General features: G+C 41.7%; 1 protein-coding gene across 6 annotated transcripts in view; it reads right to left on the reverse strand.

Moving 5' to 3' along the window:
• STXBP6 (syntaxin binding protein 6) overlaps positions 1 to 11709 on the reverse strand; it is a 103655-nt gene extending 91946 nt beyond the window's left edge. For 2 of the 6 annotated variants that reach the window (XM_030452629.1, XM_030452630.1), the window contains exon 1: positions 10988 to 11048. The gene's annotated coding sequence lies outside the window, so the exon portion shown is untranslated. Of the gene's footprint in view, positions 1 to 2885; positions 2937 to 10983; positions 11089 to 11639 lie in introns of those variants that run through there. The other 4 variants (XM_030452625.1, XM_030452624.1, XM_030452626.1 and 1 more) reach the window with 4 other exon arrangements.
• Positions 11710 to 16656: the final 4947 nt, after the last annotated feature.

Below are 16656 nucleotides of genomic sequence, written 5' to 3' on the forward strand. Positions count from 1 at the left end.
GAGAACTGAGGGAATCCATCTAGTAAAAATTTTTGCCCAATGATGCAAATGGATGTTTATGGTGAGGCATGATAAGGAAACAGACACTTACTCCCTGAGGAGCTCCAGGGAACCATCAAATGAGGTTTGAAAGAGAGCATCCTGATGATTAGGATCATAAAAAGGACAAAAAGATGAGACTTGACAGAAGAATATACAAAATTATAAAGAGCAAGATCAGACTTAGTAACTCACAGCAGAGACCAGGCCATGGGAGGATATGCTGAACTAGTGCTACTGGTTCATTGATCAGATAAACACCTCTAACAGCTTCCACACCTTGGTGTTAAGAAAGCTACAGATTGCATCTCCCCATATTTCAGTGGCACTGCAGCCTCACTTCCTCCTGTTTCAGACATGCTTTGAGGAAGACTTCTGCACTTTTAGTATCCCTTTTCCATTTTCAGAAGAATTTATTCAGTACAGCTTATTACAATGCATTATACAACGGTTTGGGTTCATTTTCCTGATACCTGATACTCTCCTGCCACCCCTCATCACCCTCACTCCCCTCCCAGTATTCACTGGGAATATTCACAGCCCCCAATCACTGAATGAAATAAAAAAGGTATTTCTGTTACTGCCAGCAAAATTATGCATTTACTCATCTTTCAGAAGAACAAGACTCCCTTTCAAAGTTTTACAGGCATAAATTGTCACCTCTATCTCATACTAACCACCCTTTTAGAAGGGGGGGTGAAAGGTTGAAATAATCAGGCAAAAATGAATATAAGCACCCATGTAAAAGCAGGGCATGTCTTATATGAAGCTCATGTAAGTCTGTACTGTAAGAACATTAAATAAATCCACACAGTAGAGATAACAAAGAAAAATGGCCCTGGATTAACTGCTTTGTCACCAGCAGGAACTAAGCAAATGCAGTGGTGTAACTGGTTGCCAAACTAGGTCCCTACTAAACAGCCAGATGATACTTACACCTTCACATGGGTGGCTTTTCTTGCTCCACCTGTGAAATTTCATTTCCTTCTGATGCAGAGACAGAGTAGGTGCACAAACTATGTCAGACTACAGAGGAAGACATAACAGATGCATAAAGAAGATGGCAGAAAGGGTAATAGTCCATATAAGCCATTGCCTATTTTACTCTCGAAGTTGGTAACTGGTTTGATATAAACTGGAAAGGGTAATAAGTTCATCTTATCAACTGGGAAAGATTTGCCATGGTATAAATACACAAAATAACAAGGGACTTGGAATGCACACTGAAAGGACTTCAAGTCTTACTGAATTGCTTACAGGAAAAAGACTCATACCTTGGCAATCTATAAAACCAAGAACAGAAAGACAGAATATTATCACAGTTTTACTTTGGAAGTACAACATAACCTTAATCAGCTCACTTAAGGTCAGCTAGTTCAGCAGCAAATGAGGGTTCATCACACCCAGCTCACAGATGTAGGGAAGGGCCCAGCATCTGGCAAGAGCTCGTGGGACATGGGGTGCCAGGTGCTGCTGAACACAAGGTCAGTGCCACAGGGTCACCCAGCTGCCACCTCAGCCCAATCACTCTCTGACGGGGGGCTTAAAGGAACCCTCACTTAGCATTCAAAGAGGTGCCTGGGTTACTGGGAAAAACAACACATTCCTGTACTTTGCCCAGTAACCACACAGTAGAAAGAACAAATCCCCAGTCGAACAGAGTTGGCTTTTGAATTAATATCAAGAGTACTTTCACACACACAAAACAGTCAATATTTAAAGTATTCCAAGGTTTCAGATAAGTTATTTGAAGACATCAGCTGCTATTATTTGAAACAAGAACCTAACAGCAAGCTATTTCAACATCTTTACTATGCACTGCTTGAACAGCTTCCATAGGGGACAAACATAACACAAACAAGTGTCCATTACCATTGGAGAATTCTTAGGGGTTTTCTTACACAAACATCCAAGAAAACCCCAGTAAATTACTGGTGTCAAGAGAAGCAGAGTTGCAAATAAGTTCCTATCACTCCCCTAACAGCAATGCAGAAGTACTGTCAGTGCACTAAGTACAACAGGATGTTGTACATGAATACTCTCATGCATAAGCATTCAATTCTATAAGAAAAATAAACTAGAAGATTTATACACAAGTAACTAGGTGAAGGACTGGACCAGAGACATTCGGGACCATGATAAAAGAGTTTACAAGCCCCATGATAACCACTTACTCTCCTACTCCAAAGCATCACTGCCTCTTTCACAAGAATATCCACCAAAAAAAAAAAAGGTTTATTTTACAGTCATTTACATGACTAAGTCCAATATGTATGTTTATGTTCACATAATATTATATATATATATATACACATACACTTTTTAGTTTTGCAAAAAAAGTAAACAGAATCAAAGAAGTTCTTAGCTGACAGAGATTACCTTTGAAGTTTTCTCTGTAGGAGATTAACATGCATGATTTTAATGACAAAAAAACCCACAGAAAGCTATCAGAGTTTAAAATATTTTAATTTCTTGTCCCCTAAGTTGAAAGATTGTCTAGCAACTGAACAGAGCCCAAAACTGGTTGTCTTTTGTGTTGTTCTGGGGATGTGAAGGTGCCCTATATATTGCTCACATATACTGGATTCCTTATTCCAGGTACAGGCATTTTGGAATCTAACTCCCTTTAAGTAGTAATGCTTCAAGTAGTAACTTAAGAGTAATGCTGGCATATTAATCTTCTGTTAGATAAGGGATCTGACATAAAATATGACACTGGACACACAGGTTTCACTTTTAAGATGCTGAATGTCATATTTAAGATCCCATCAAAGAATTAACAGTAATGTAATTTACAGATTCCAACTTCATCCTGACAAACTTGACAGATCAATGAGTCCTCTTACCTTCACAAAGCTTTCCCAAGTGACACCCACATGCAACTGATCCCCTGGGCTGGGGACAGGAACCACCCACAGCTCAGTATTACCTTGGTAAGCTGAGGCATGCAGGGACAGTGAACTGTTAAGATGTGTAAATGGGACATAACCCAACAATCACAGCTTGCATCACATAACGTGTACAGTCACAAAACTGTAGTGCTTCATTCCCATCTCACATAAAAGCTATTTCTGGTCATGCTTTCTACTGCTTACTGAAGTAATAACATTCCTATTTTGTGAAACACTACAGTGCTCCAATTCATGCTTTCAGGGCTTCAAACTCTTTCCACTGACTAGACAGGAAACAGGGATGCCTCAGGTCAGGGCCTCGTCAGCAGCCTGGAGCAGACAGCACATGCTCACAAGGACCAGCACAAGGTCTGACTTGGAGAAAGAGAAAAGACTCTACTTTTAAGTTCAGATTGATGCACAAATGCAATCTGTGCCAAACTGCAGGGTAATTAACAGCTTTGTAAGATACAACCAGTCATCATAAATAAAATTCTTCATCTCGGATTTGGGAATTTTGAGAATGGAGTATATACTGTAACTATAGGCTTAGCATCTGAGAAATGTATGTCAACTAGTCCCATAACTATATATTAAAGAAATGTCTAAAAGCTACCTAAATACACAGTATATAGAACAGTAAAGCAACTCCATGGGACAAAACATGCCTAGCTTCTCTTTGTAAGTCCCAGTGAAGTCAACTACAGCCTTTTCTTTACTTCCCACAGGAGTTAAATTAAGTCAGAATCTTCAAAAAACACACTTCAATTTTAAATTTCTGTATGCCTATGTTAGGCACTGGCAAGTTGAAAGTGATCTAAATACCCTACCTTAAAGTAACCTCTGTCTGCTAACATAGTCAAAGTAGTTGGTCATGCAGAAAAATTATTAAAAACATATAAATATTCAGCCTTAGTCACATTCTTCAAATAAGTATCTTGCTACAGTACCAATCATGTGCCAATTGGTACTTCATATGCTGGCGAATCATTCTTTGCTTCTCTGACAGCTGAAAATGCACAAAGACTACAGTAAAACTGATGTTTTCAAAAGTTAAATGAACAATTGGCACGATTTCTATTCTCCTAAAGTGGGGTTTTATTAAAACCAGGCAAGAATAATCCTTCCCCAAATAAAGCACTGATAGTACATTTACTGAATTTCTGTGCTGATCAAGACAAAAATTAATAGTTCTGGCTTAAAACTTTTCAGATCTAGTAATGAAGAACTCAATTCCTTCTGCCTAGAAATGAAATAATCCTTCCCCTATTTTTAATACAGTATGGACCTTTAACGTGACCTGCTAAAAACAGGAGAGTACATTGAGCTTGTGTAGCAAGGTCTGGTAGCTGGGTGGTGGGGCACAGGGGTGGCTTCTGTGAGAAGCTGCAAAAAGCTTTCCCTGTGTCTGACAGAGCCAAAGCCAGCCAGCTCCAGAGGGACCCACTGCTGGATAAGGCCGAGCCCATCAGCAAGGGTGGTAGAGCCTCTCTGATAACATGTTTAAGAAGAAGGAAAGAAACTGTGCAATTGTAGCCAGAGAGAGGAGCGAGAATATGTGAGATCAAAAACTCTTGCAGACACCAAGGTCAGGGAAGAAGAAGGGGCAGGAGGTGCTCCAGGCACCCAAGAAGAGATTGCCCTGCTGCTTGTGGTGATGACCACTCTAAGGCAGGCTGCAGCCCAGAGAGGTTCACAATGGAGCAGATATCCACCTTCACCTTAACCCAGAAGCCTTTTATTACATTGCCTCTACCCTGTCCAGCTGAGGAGGGAAGCGACAGAGTGGCTCTGGTGGGCACCTGACATCCAACCTGGACCAACGCACCACAGAGAGCAAGGCAGTAAGGTGAGAAGCCAGAAGGAAAAAGAAGGGAATTAAAACATTAACTTTTCTGAAAGATGCCAACAGAATACTGAAGGGTCCCACTTTAAGATGGCTCAGAAAAAAGCTCAGAAAATTTCAGGTCTAGAAAACAAGAAATCTGTTCCCCTTGAGAATGCCTCCCTGACCTCACTTAGATGTCTGTTTACAAAACAAGGGAAAAGAACAAAACAAAACCTGTTAGATATTCTTTCTTAACTACTGAACATCTGAATTTACCAAGAGCCATTTCATTCTTACATCTCAAAACCGAACAATTAAAAACTATTCTTAACAGCTTTTCTTCTAATGAGACAGGTATAATAAACCTGAAAAAGGGACCTGAATAGGTCCCATCCAACCTCAACTGTTCTGTGATTCTGTGATCTTCTGTTCTTTATAATTTTGAAGTCAGATTTCTTTCTTCATGTAATAACTTCTAAGTAGCTATAAATTTTAAAATTACAAAATTAAGTTGTGAATTCTGTATTTCAACACCTACCACTTACCTGTCTTTGAGAGATTGAGGGCAGCTGAATCTAAGTTCTTTTGTTTGTAAAGTGACACCAGACACTTTTTTGGCTCTGCGCATCTCCTAACTTGCATTCAATGAAGGGAAGTGGCAAAGGCCACAGGTACAGAGCCCAGCTGCAGAGCTGCAAATCAACAAGGATCTGACAGCCACCAGCAAGCCAGTAAAATGTCACACTGCATTTCCAGACACAAGTGGAGCACATCTCTGAGCATCCATCCCTTCTCCAGAGCATGCTGCCAGAAAGGCTCATGCCTGACACCAAGTCCTACAGAACAGCTCAGTCTGCTCTCAGAAGGTAGGGCTGTTAATTAAGCTACAGTGAACAAATTCTGACTGCACAAAATTAGCTGAAGTGTTTAATATAAATTAAAGTCAGACCAGTCATTCATTAATCTCTGGGTATCTCAGAACATTTGGACACTTTATTAGTATCAAGAACCTGCCATACAAGCTCAAGAAAACAAACTGCACTACCAGGAACTCACTCAAACAGTGTAATACTAATCTGTCAATAATTGATCATATTCTTTCTTTCTACACATGACTAACAATGATGACCTTAGCACTGTGTCTCTTTAAATGAATAGAGAAAGTTGATATGCTCAGGTAATGGCCCACAAGTGCAAACAATTCAAGAGGAAGCTTGTGAACATCCTAGAACTTCTAATTACCAAGAGGGAGTTTGCAAGTGTGGGTCAGATATGGCCAACTGTTTGTTCTTCCTCCAAAATACACCAGCAAGAGAAAAGGTAGAAATGGAAATGAAACGATTTCCAAGTTCGCACTTCAACAATCCTAAAAAATGCCTGAGCAAATTCAGGGAATTAGTTTTGGTTCTGTGAGCAAATTATTGCAAGATATAAGACAGCATTTCCTAAAACAAACTGTATGGATAGCACAGAATTGCCTAAGTAAAGGAGACCCAAAACTGAAGTGCATAAATAACAAACTTGTTGGCCAGCACAGTTCCAAGAAGAAATTTTAAGTACTCCCAAGATGGTTTTTGCAGGCGAACTGCTGTCAAGCACCGAATTTTATAGAAGTTGTATTGCTGATCTTACATTATGGTGCTGCTTCAAACAAAAGGGATTATTTCCACAGCATTACAATTTTATTCATTATTAAAGCAGGTTTGTTTTGGTTAAGTATAACTGGAGTAGGAGTAAGCTAACTTCCTGTGCTGAAATCTAATTCAAAACAAGTTTGTTATTTATTATCAATGAAGGTTTAACTGAAGGGTTTTACACCCTGAACCTACCCTGAAACCTCTTTTCCAAAGTCTCTCCTTCCAAAGTGTTTCATACATATATATATAATTTGGGATCTTTCCCAGTTATTAACAGATCAGCTTGTAATTACAACACCTGAGTTTTATGGTATTTGGAAACATCACAGATCTAAAAATCACACTCAGTGCCCAAGAGAAGAAAATCGGTGGAAAGTATGTGAAGTTTGCCACATAAGATGGTCAATGAGGGGGAGGGAAGAGAATCTTGGGGCCAGCACTGCTCTCATGTCTACAGCAAGAGTAGAACCAAGAAAGAGAAAGTTTGGCTTTCAGTGCTGCACATTAATCCATATCAGCTTATTAATAACTCATGTTCATAACTTTTAATAACTCATGTTCATAACCACCATTGCCTAGCTAAGCAATCTTAAACACTCATAACACTCCTGTTTTATTAAGGAAACCAAAACACTACAGCTCAGAAAGGTCTAGATTTTTTCTCTTGGGGCTACTGTCATTTCATTTCCACTAACTCTGACCTACACATAAACATCAGAAGCTCACAACATTAGGCACACACGTATATAAACCTAGCTCTTCCAAGCATCAGAAATCCAGTATGAGCACTATCTTGTAAAGAACACAGCCCCACCTTTCCTGGAACATTATGGTCCAAACTGTTCCCAGACCTGCAGCACTCCAGCACACCCAGGAATCCTTTCCCAACACTATCTGCCACAGAAGAATTATTAAAGGAGCACATAATATTCTTGAGCTAACCTACAGACACACAATTCCATTTGCAAAGGAACTAGTATCTGTTATGAAAAAGAAGCCTCCACAGAGGATCTGTATCACAGACCTCAGGTGCAGGGCAGTCTGCCTAAGCTTCAGGCAAAAAAGCAACCTTAATGTTCCAACTGTGAGCCCTAGTGTCACAAGGAACAACAAATAACAAGTCAATTCGACCTCTAGCAAATGCATACTGGAGAAAGAAAATGGACTACCAGAACTTATTTTTTTAGGATGGAGGGAGTTTTGAAAGAGTTTGATAAAGGTGATTTTGAGAAACGGTCTGGTCTCTTTTCTCCCCTCAATTACCCAGTGAGTATATTTCACGAGTTTATTTCTGCTATACATAGCCTCAGAAATGCATTTGCTTCCAGAGAAACCAACATTCATTTCTGTGACAGCAGCTTATTCAGAGGTGAGGGGGGAAAGGGCACTAAGAGTCCTCTCTTCCATCACACAAACCAGAGGTTCCCCCTTCCCATCACAGTCTAAACATTCAATTACCACTTAGGCAGGAAATACAACAGTTCTTCTGTTGTTAACATATTTTTCTGGGATTAAAAAAAAAAAACACAGAACAAACAAACAACCAAAAAAAAAAAAATCAAACAAACAACAACCTGAAAAACTAAACACCAACTAGTTTAGTTGTTCCCTGTTAAAGATTTGTGTAACCAAGGAATACTACACAAGAAGCAACCAGAAACAATCAGGTGACATGCATTAGCACTGATACTGGATTTACCCCAGCCTGTGTGGGTACTGACTCAGAACAATAATTGTCAAACCAAAAGCCTAAATTTAAACACCTTTCTATACAGGTAACACAGCGCTGCCTGCTGCAGTCATATGCAAATGTGTATTAATGAATTTGCTGGCTTGTCTTACTACAATACAAATTATTGCCAAGGCTTTTTATTAGTTCATCCATTTTTCAAATCCTCAACATCACTAGAGACTGCCAATCAAGGACTTAGCAAATTAAGTGTCTCTTGAAGGGCCTGATTTGTCTCTGTACACACATTAGCTACAGCATTCCTGTTTGGCTAAAAACAGGAGGAATCAATTTGTCTTACCATCATGTTATCCAAACACAGGCTTCCAAAACTGTGATTAAAACACTTTTTTATACAACCTTGGCAATGTTAACTTACCAGCTGTACACTGGAAACATTAAGTTACCAGAGAAGAAAAGAGAAAGAACAAAGGAAGAGAAAGAACAAACGCACTATTTAGACAGTTCACCTCCCCCCAAAACAGAACCGATTCAGCATTTCACAGAATTTTGTTCAAAATAAAACAGAAGCCATCTTATCCCAAACAGTTTTTTAAAAAATGCAATTTTTTTAAAAGGTATTAAGTTCTCTAAAATGTATGCTTTAATCTACTAACAACAGTACAAATGCAAAAAGCATGTATTGATTAGCAACCTTAACTAAGAAATGAACTTCCAGTGTAAGCATGAAGTAGTGTGAAGAAAAAAACAGACAGCTGGGATACGGGGGGGTAATCCTTTGTACTAAAGGTTTTGCAAACAGATTCTTTTTATATTATCTTCAGAGCCTAAAAATCCCAAATGCACACAAATTAGATGATCTAAACATAAAAGTGAAACAAAAAATAAAATATATCTCTGATAATTTTCATTGATTTATCTTAGTTCATTTTTAAAGGTGCCACCCAACTTCTAGGGCTTATACTTAAAGAACATCAGGAGAATGCAGGCAAATTAGTGTGGCCTGACTACAATATAAGTGCACTCCCCCAGGCAGAAAGGGCCTAAAACATTTCACTGAAAGATCCCTTTCTCAAGGAATCTATCAAGCGGACTATCATTAACCCCCGGGGGATCATTCTTCCTAGGGGCAAGAAACTGTACAATTATATTTCACAGAAGGTGAAAGAAAAAATATCCCTAGTCACCATCATGATTATGCACCCTCAAAAACTACTGCAGTTACTTCTTTTGTGTGCATTACTTGAAAAAACACCAAAATTTGCAGTTCTAAAGGCCTCACTAAAATAGCTAAATACGCTTACAGAAAAATTCAGGAGTTAGAGATTGTTTGAGAACTAAAGTCGTGGAAAAGAAACCTATGATGTGTGAATGCATTGATAGCAAGGTCCAACTTCCCCGCCCTCTGCTTGTTCCTCTTACAGACAGCAGGTCAGAGACCTTCTCTACAGTTACAGAATCACAGAATGGTTTCTGGTTGCATCACCTCGTTCCAACTCCCTGTCATGGACAGGGACACTTCCCACTTGCCCAGGTTGCTCCAAGTCCTGCCCACCCTGGCCATGAACACTTCCAGGGAGGGGACATTCACAGTATCTCTGGGCAACCTGTTCCAGTGTCTCACCATCCTTACACTAGCGAATTTCTCTGCTAATATCTAACCTAAACCTATGCTCTTTAAGTTTAAAACTGCAGTCAGATCTGCAGCTTTCCCTGGATATAATCAAGGAGAATCAAGGTACTATATTGTCATCTTCCAGTACTTCAGGAAGGAAAAGGTTAGGGCCCTGTCTGCCCCAGTAACATTAAGGACAAAGAGATGCCAGATGATCCCCCAACAATTCTTAGAACTCTTAAGAGAGGTGTCATGGGTCTGTGGAGCCCGTTCAAGTAACGAAAAGCAGAAATACCAGTTCTGACTCACAATAGGAAAGCAGCCAAGCTGAAGACATCCTTTTCAGATAGCTTATATTTAGAGAAAGATAGAGGGATTTGCAAGTGATGTAATGCCTAAACTGTAAACTCCTTCATTTGACAGAGGGCAAAATAAGAAGAAAAAGGATAACACATTTCTGCAAATAATGGTAAATATTTCCTTGAGCTTCCGACTTCAGCAGCATCGGTGCGAAATGAGAGGATAAAGAAGACAGATGTTCTAAGTTTTACTTTTCCATTAGCAAAGCTCCTTCAAACCGACTGCAGGGAAGGCAGCGGTGGCCGTTTCACTGGACTGTCAAGGTTACTCCTAAAACACTGTGCTGGAAAGAGACAAGATCCCCTTAACGTCTGGCCGGTTTGGAGCCGCTCTTCACCCTCCGGACAGCCCGCCCCATGGAGGAACTATGGGGCAGGACCACCGCCGAGGTGCACCCCAGGCTCCCGGCAGCAGGCGGACATTTGGGTGGGTGTCAGACCAGCCTCCTGCTGGACGGGGGGGGCTGTAGGGGTGGCTGCAGGGCCGGGACCCACCCCGCCATCCCGCTCCGACGGCGAGGGAAGAGAGGGCTGCGCTGCCAGACGCGCCGCTCGCCTCACCCCAACCGCCCCGCCAACCACGTTCTGCGGCTGCGGAGCCCCGCGGGCTCCGGTCTGCGCCCGCCCCGCCGTGCGGCTCGGGAAGAGCCGCCTTCCCTCGAGGGAGCAGACCAGGCGGACCCGGCCTGGCACCCCGCCGGGCACTGCCGGCGATCCCGGGGCAGGGGTGGAGGCGGCGGAACGCCACGGTGTAGCTCGTGGTCACTTCGCTGCCCCGCTCCCTCAGAGAGCTCCTCGCGCGGGCGCCCCGTCAGCCCCAACGGGACGGGCGCGGCGCCGCCACCACCGCGGGAGCCGGTAGGCACAACGCCGCCCGCCCCACGGCGACCGCGACCCGCAACACAGGGGCTCCTGCCCTCGCACCTACCTTCCCGCCGGCTCGGCTCAGCTCGGCCCCGCTCCCCTCTTCGCCGCGGCGGCGCGGGCGATGCGCCGAGTGCCGTGCCCCGCGGCGGCGGCCGCCGCGCTGCCAGCGCCGAGGCGTGAGGGCGGCCCCACGTGCGCCGGCTGCGCCAATCGGGGCCGCCCGCGGGCCGCCCCCCGCCCCCGCCGCCGCCACCGTCCCGGGCCGCCCGCGAAACCCGCGGCGTGGCGAGCGCGGGGGTCGGCGGGCGGCCGTGGAGAAGCGGTGGCAGGGAGCGCAGGAAGCTGGTTGGGGAGGCGGGAGGAAATAAGCGCGTTGGGACGGGAGTTTGGGATCGCTGGAGGGGAGGGAACAAAAAAACCCCAAACCCTGCTGATCGCGGGCTGGGCGCCGCTTCCGCGCCCGCGGGGCTGCTGCGGAGCCGGGAGTGGCGGCGGCAGCACCGCACGGCGGGAGTGGAGGGCGGCCGGGGCGGGCCCCACGGGGGCGGGATTCCGCCGAGGCCGGAGCTCCGCGGCGCTGAGCGGGCGGAGGCGCCCGGCACCTGGGTTGAAAGAGTTTAGGCGAGCGAACCTCCAAAATTAATGTGTAAAGCGTCATTTTAGCCCACTCGGGAGTTTGGCAGCGCTGAATGTGCTGAAGGAAACACAAGTACCTTCCCCCCGTGTCACAGAAAGCCCGCAGTGGAGGAGTCGGTTCTGGCGTTCCCGACTGGCCCGAAGATAAATCAGCTTCATCCAGGGGCTGGAGAGTGCTGGGTCCCTGGGGTGAGCAGGGATGCTTAGGCCCACGGGGAAGCATTAGGCTTCAAGTGAATATCGGCTGTTAATCCGTGCTCAGAGGGTGATCTGGAAACAAATCCTGCTACTGTACTTCTCTGGATATTAGCGAGGTGTCCAGTGTCAGCAGCACATTACTGGAGCTGCTGCGTGCTCGCCAGAGCAATACTGGGAATGTGATGCTTGAAAACAATAAGTTGGTTAGTAAGAAAATAAACATTCCTGGCATACCAAAATATTTTTGTACTTAATTTTACAATGTTTAATTTATAAGGTTGCATTTTTCTATGACTGTCAACATGAATTGTACTTACTACGGTTTCCGTTAATTAATGGAAATGTAAGTTGATTGTTTGCTTGCTGTGTGTGCATTTTGATCCCATAATTTAATGTAATGGTTGTTGATGTTACACAGTGGTGGTTGTTCACTACTGTCTCAGGTTTTTTACACTTAGCTGTATTACTGCATCTCTAGAGCTCTTAAAAAATCTCTAAAATCCTTTCAATGACTCATTAATTTCAATAAATTTTGCGTAGCTGTCGTGGAAACAGGCCAATCTACTTTTGTTGTAGGCAGCAGCCTCCGTTCCCATCTTATATGCAGAGAAGTTTGGCTCCCGGTGACCTTTAGTTATCCCTATATATTACATTTTTTTCCCAAAAGATAGCTCCCTTGTTTGAGTCTGGTTGCCAATTGAGTTCAACAACTCCATCATTATGTACTTTTGACATCTGCACAGCCATGACAAGAAAACAGGGAATGCAGGACACAGTTCTGAAAGGCAAAGTTACTTTTTCATGTACGTAGTAGAGGTAGTTGGAAACTGAACATTGAGACCCTCAAAGAGTTCATCACTACCTTTTATAGAAAGATAAACTTAGGAACATCCAGATATGTGATCCATTTTTATCTACTAACTAAATACCAAGTCTTTTAAAATGTTATTTTCAAACTTCTCTGCAGCCATACAGCCTGGTAACACTGAAGCCAAGATGGTTGTTTAATTGCCTGATTCTAGAAACCAAGAAGACAGAAAGAGTATGCATTCAGAAACACTAACAATTACACTTTTCAACCCTTTTATAATTATCCCTTTCTCTTCTTTGAGTTCTAGTGTACTTAGTGGGATTTAATTGTTTGGGCTTTATGCCCTGATTTTTTCTTCTCCTGTATGTTACATATTTCAGATAAGAGTAGAAATTAAAGTCCAGCTTTTATTTTTGCAGCTACTCAGACCTTTCAAATGTGTCTCGTTTTTGCTTTTGGACTGATATTATTTGAGTTTGGTAAATTGACTGCTTGAGACGCTAAATTCTATTGATGGGCTTTGGTTTATATTTAAGCGTGTAGCCTGTCATTCACAGTGACTTGTACTGCTCTTCTAAAATGTCTTCTTCAGTATCCCTGGAGTTGTCAGGCTGAGTGACATGCTTGTGCTCATCCATTGTTCTGCTCCTACAACTGGATAAATTTATTAGTTGGACAGATTTAGCACACCAAACTGTGTCCATCAGACTTCAGCCTTCATGCCAAGTGGATCTAGGCAAGCAAGTGGGTTCACACCACTTGTTTAGCAGCCCTAAACAGCACAAGAAAAATCTCTTGGACAACCAAGAAAAAATATTTGAGTGCCTAAGGGTTCTGCAAGTAATATTTGGTGCATTTAAATTAATATATTTGAAAGATTAATACCCACAGCAGTATGCCAGACTCATTCAAAGAGTTTACCATCTTTATAGTAGAACAGGACATGTGTTTGTGTCTCTTCTACTCCAACTCAGAGTCTGTTATCTCAGCACAAACTAACCACACCTCTAACTTAAACATTCCGTGAAGCAATCTCTGGGCAAGAGGCAGAGCTTAATGTGTTAATGAACCATATGGAGAGAGGAGCTGTGTCCTGGACTTTGGATTTCTCAGGCTGCAGTGCAACAAGAGCCAGAAATAATGCTGTCATCTGTGCAGGGTTCTCCTCTTGCTAATTGTTCAAGCCCTCAGATCAGAAAATCCCACTTGGGAAATCCAAGCCTGTAATTAAAAGTAATGAGGTGAGCCAGGGGACTTGGATGGCCTGGGCAGGCTCTAGGGAAGCTGGTGTTCCTGTTGCCTAGTGGGAAGGCAGCCAGCCTCAAAGAGTCAAGAGGTCAATTTGTGGGGAGCTGACAGCAGGAGGTGCAACGTAGGTAAAAGAAACTGTAATCTGTAATGAACAGGTATATATGCTGCAAAACTACAGCACATCCCCCATGTTTCATCTGAAGGACTGTTACTGTTTTTGCTTCTGAATGAAATAAACAGTATAGCTTTTTCTAATGATGAATGATGCATCCATATGTAAGAAAGTAAATGGACAAAATTGCATCTGTTTGTTGGTTTTTTTTTTAAAGGTACAAATAAGTTTTGGATATAAAACTATGCTTCCCATAACCCTTGCTGAGTCAAATTTTCTGAATTCTCAGTAGTAGCAAGTTTTGCTTAATAAAAGGAGATTTGCTACAATCCAATCCACCTCGCAGAATGAATAGAATTTAATAATGTTTGAAAAAAAAGCAGGAGATATCTATGCACTGCAACACAGATAAATTTATATTAATAGATACAGACTTCTGGATGATAATAAGGTCATTTAACAAAGGCCTGCCACCACCCATGGAGGGAGAATTCAGGAATTCTGTACTTCTTTGAGCAGCAGAAGTTACTGACAGGTAGCAAAGGAGACATTCCTTCTCTCTGCTCTTTTTGACTCTTCCTTTCCCACATAATAAAGAGCCTCCTAAATACTTACTTCTATAAGGCTGAAAGATCAACCAAAAGGATTGAGGCTGGGAAATAGGTCAGATTGGACTAAAAACATTTTGTAGAAACACCTTGGACACTTAGGATATTCTATGGCAGGATCTATAAGATATGCAAAGCAAAGCAAGTATTTAATCAAGGGACACCCATCTAACAGAACCATAAAACAGGATCAGGAAGTTTCAATACTTCAAATTATCAATAATAGTCCTGCATGTGGAGGATAATGTTCTACAAGATTTTTTTTTATCTTTCTTGATAAAAAGAAATAACAGACAAAATGAAGAACTGCAAAAAGAAGAATAATATTTTGTTGTAGTTTTTCACCTCTTTCTTCATTGGTATTTTCTAATTTTTATTTATTTCCTGTTTAAGCTAAGAGTAATATCCCTAACTGCAAACTCAGGTCTCCTCGAAGCCACATTTCCAATTGCTAATTAAAATGTTTAATTAAGTATGAACACTGTCCAAAAGAAATAGCTCTAATCCCATTTTAATTAAGATAACATCAAGATTATTATCTCTCTCTCCTTCTCTCTCTTTATATATGTATCTCTGTGCGTGGAAAACCCAAATCCCAAGTTACTGGGATACATCAGAACTGTCCAGCTTCCTAAAATGAGTGTACTGGAACCTCTTGTTGTCACAGACGGGTTTAAAAACAGCTCCATAATAATTAGATGACAAAGTGTCACCCATGACTGGTGATATCTTGGAAACCTTCCAGACACACAGGAAGGCAGTATGGAGCATAAGTGAGCCTCATATGTCTTGGAACCATTTGTGACATTTTCCTAAATTTTCTGACAAAGATGCACTTTTCTGACAAGCCATCCTGTGGGTTAGGCATCAGTGGAAGCATTAAAGGGGTTTGATTAGTGTGTGCTTAAAGGACTGGGAAGACTGGAGGCTTTTATTAGATCTGGTTGGCTTAGTCACTAATTACAGGTTCCTCTTTGAACAGCAGATAAAAATCTCTGCATAATGTTTATGATTACCAGGGGAGTGACGTCACAGGCTGCCTGGCCTGACAAAGAGTGTATGACTTGACCACAGAAATTCTAGTGTGATTTGTAATATGGAATGCACCATAAAATTATATATCATTTACACTACGTGCCTTTCTGTTTATCATCACTAAGTGGTTAGTAGCACAGCCATGTGGAGACTCGTGCTAAAGGTCATGGGGTTGAGTAAGAAATTCAAGGACTTAAGGAAGGTTAGAAACATGATTTTGTAACAGTTAATCTAAAAAATTTTACAACTGAGAACCATTTTTCCTTGGAGTCAAGAGTACTTTGAAAGTTTATAGCAATTATTTGAAAAACTCCCTTCATAGTAAAGTAGAGAAAAAGCAGACAGCAGAAGATAATTTACTGTGCTGCCTGTACAAAGCGCTAGCGTAATGTTTTATTAGCTCTGTAGTAGATCATGTCCCGGATTAGCTGATACAGATATGTTCCTTCCTTAGAAACAAGTTCTTTTTCAATTTAACTTGTGGTTGTGAATAATAAAAAAAATTATAAATCTGATTGTCTTGGAAAAGCTTTGTTCTCCCAGAAAAGCATTCAATGTTTGATTTTTGTAATACTGCAGTAGCTATAGGCCCCAGTTTTGTTTCAGATGTAAGCCACTATATGGTTTTATATTTAAAATATAAAATGTAAATTAAAATAATATTTCCCACAAAATAAACATTGTGTTTGAAAGAGCCTGACAATTCTTATGAGGGGGGTTCTAAAAACAAGTAGATAGATAACTGAAGATATACTATGTGCTGGAGGAAGTAATGAAAGGACATATAAAAAAATTGTAGTATTTTTATAAATATTATGATGCTGATTTCACAATAGTTTATGAAAATGCAAAGTTTTCAAAAGCTGCTCTATCTGACCTCTGTTTTTGCATATGCAAATAACAAAAGTGAAGTCAAACTACCCTCACTTTCAGTTGACTGTGAAAGATGGCTGAGTCCTGACACTTGTGTGTGCACTTGTCTGGAAGCACAACTAATTACAGATGTGCACACACAGAAACATTCAAACACCCTCAATCACAGTTTTCTGTAAAAAATTGTTAGCCAGACGCTTTGAAGA

The sequence above is a fragment of the Calypte anna genome, chromosome 5A (genome assembly GCF_003957555.1).
Source record: "Calypte anna isolate BGI_N300 chromosome 5A, bCalAnn1_v1.p, whole genome shotgun sequence".
NCBI lineage: Eukaryota > Metazoa > Chordata > Aves > Apodiformes > Trochilidae > Calypte > Calypte anna.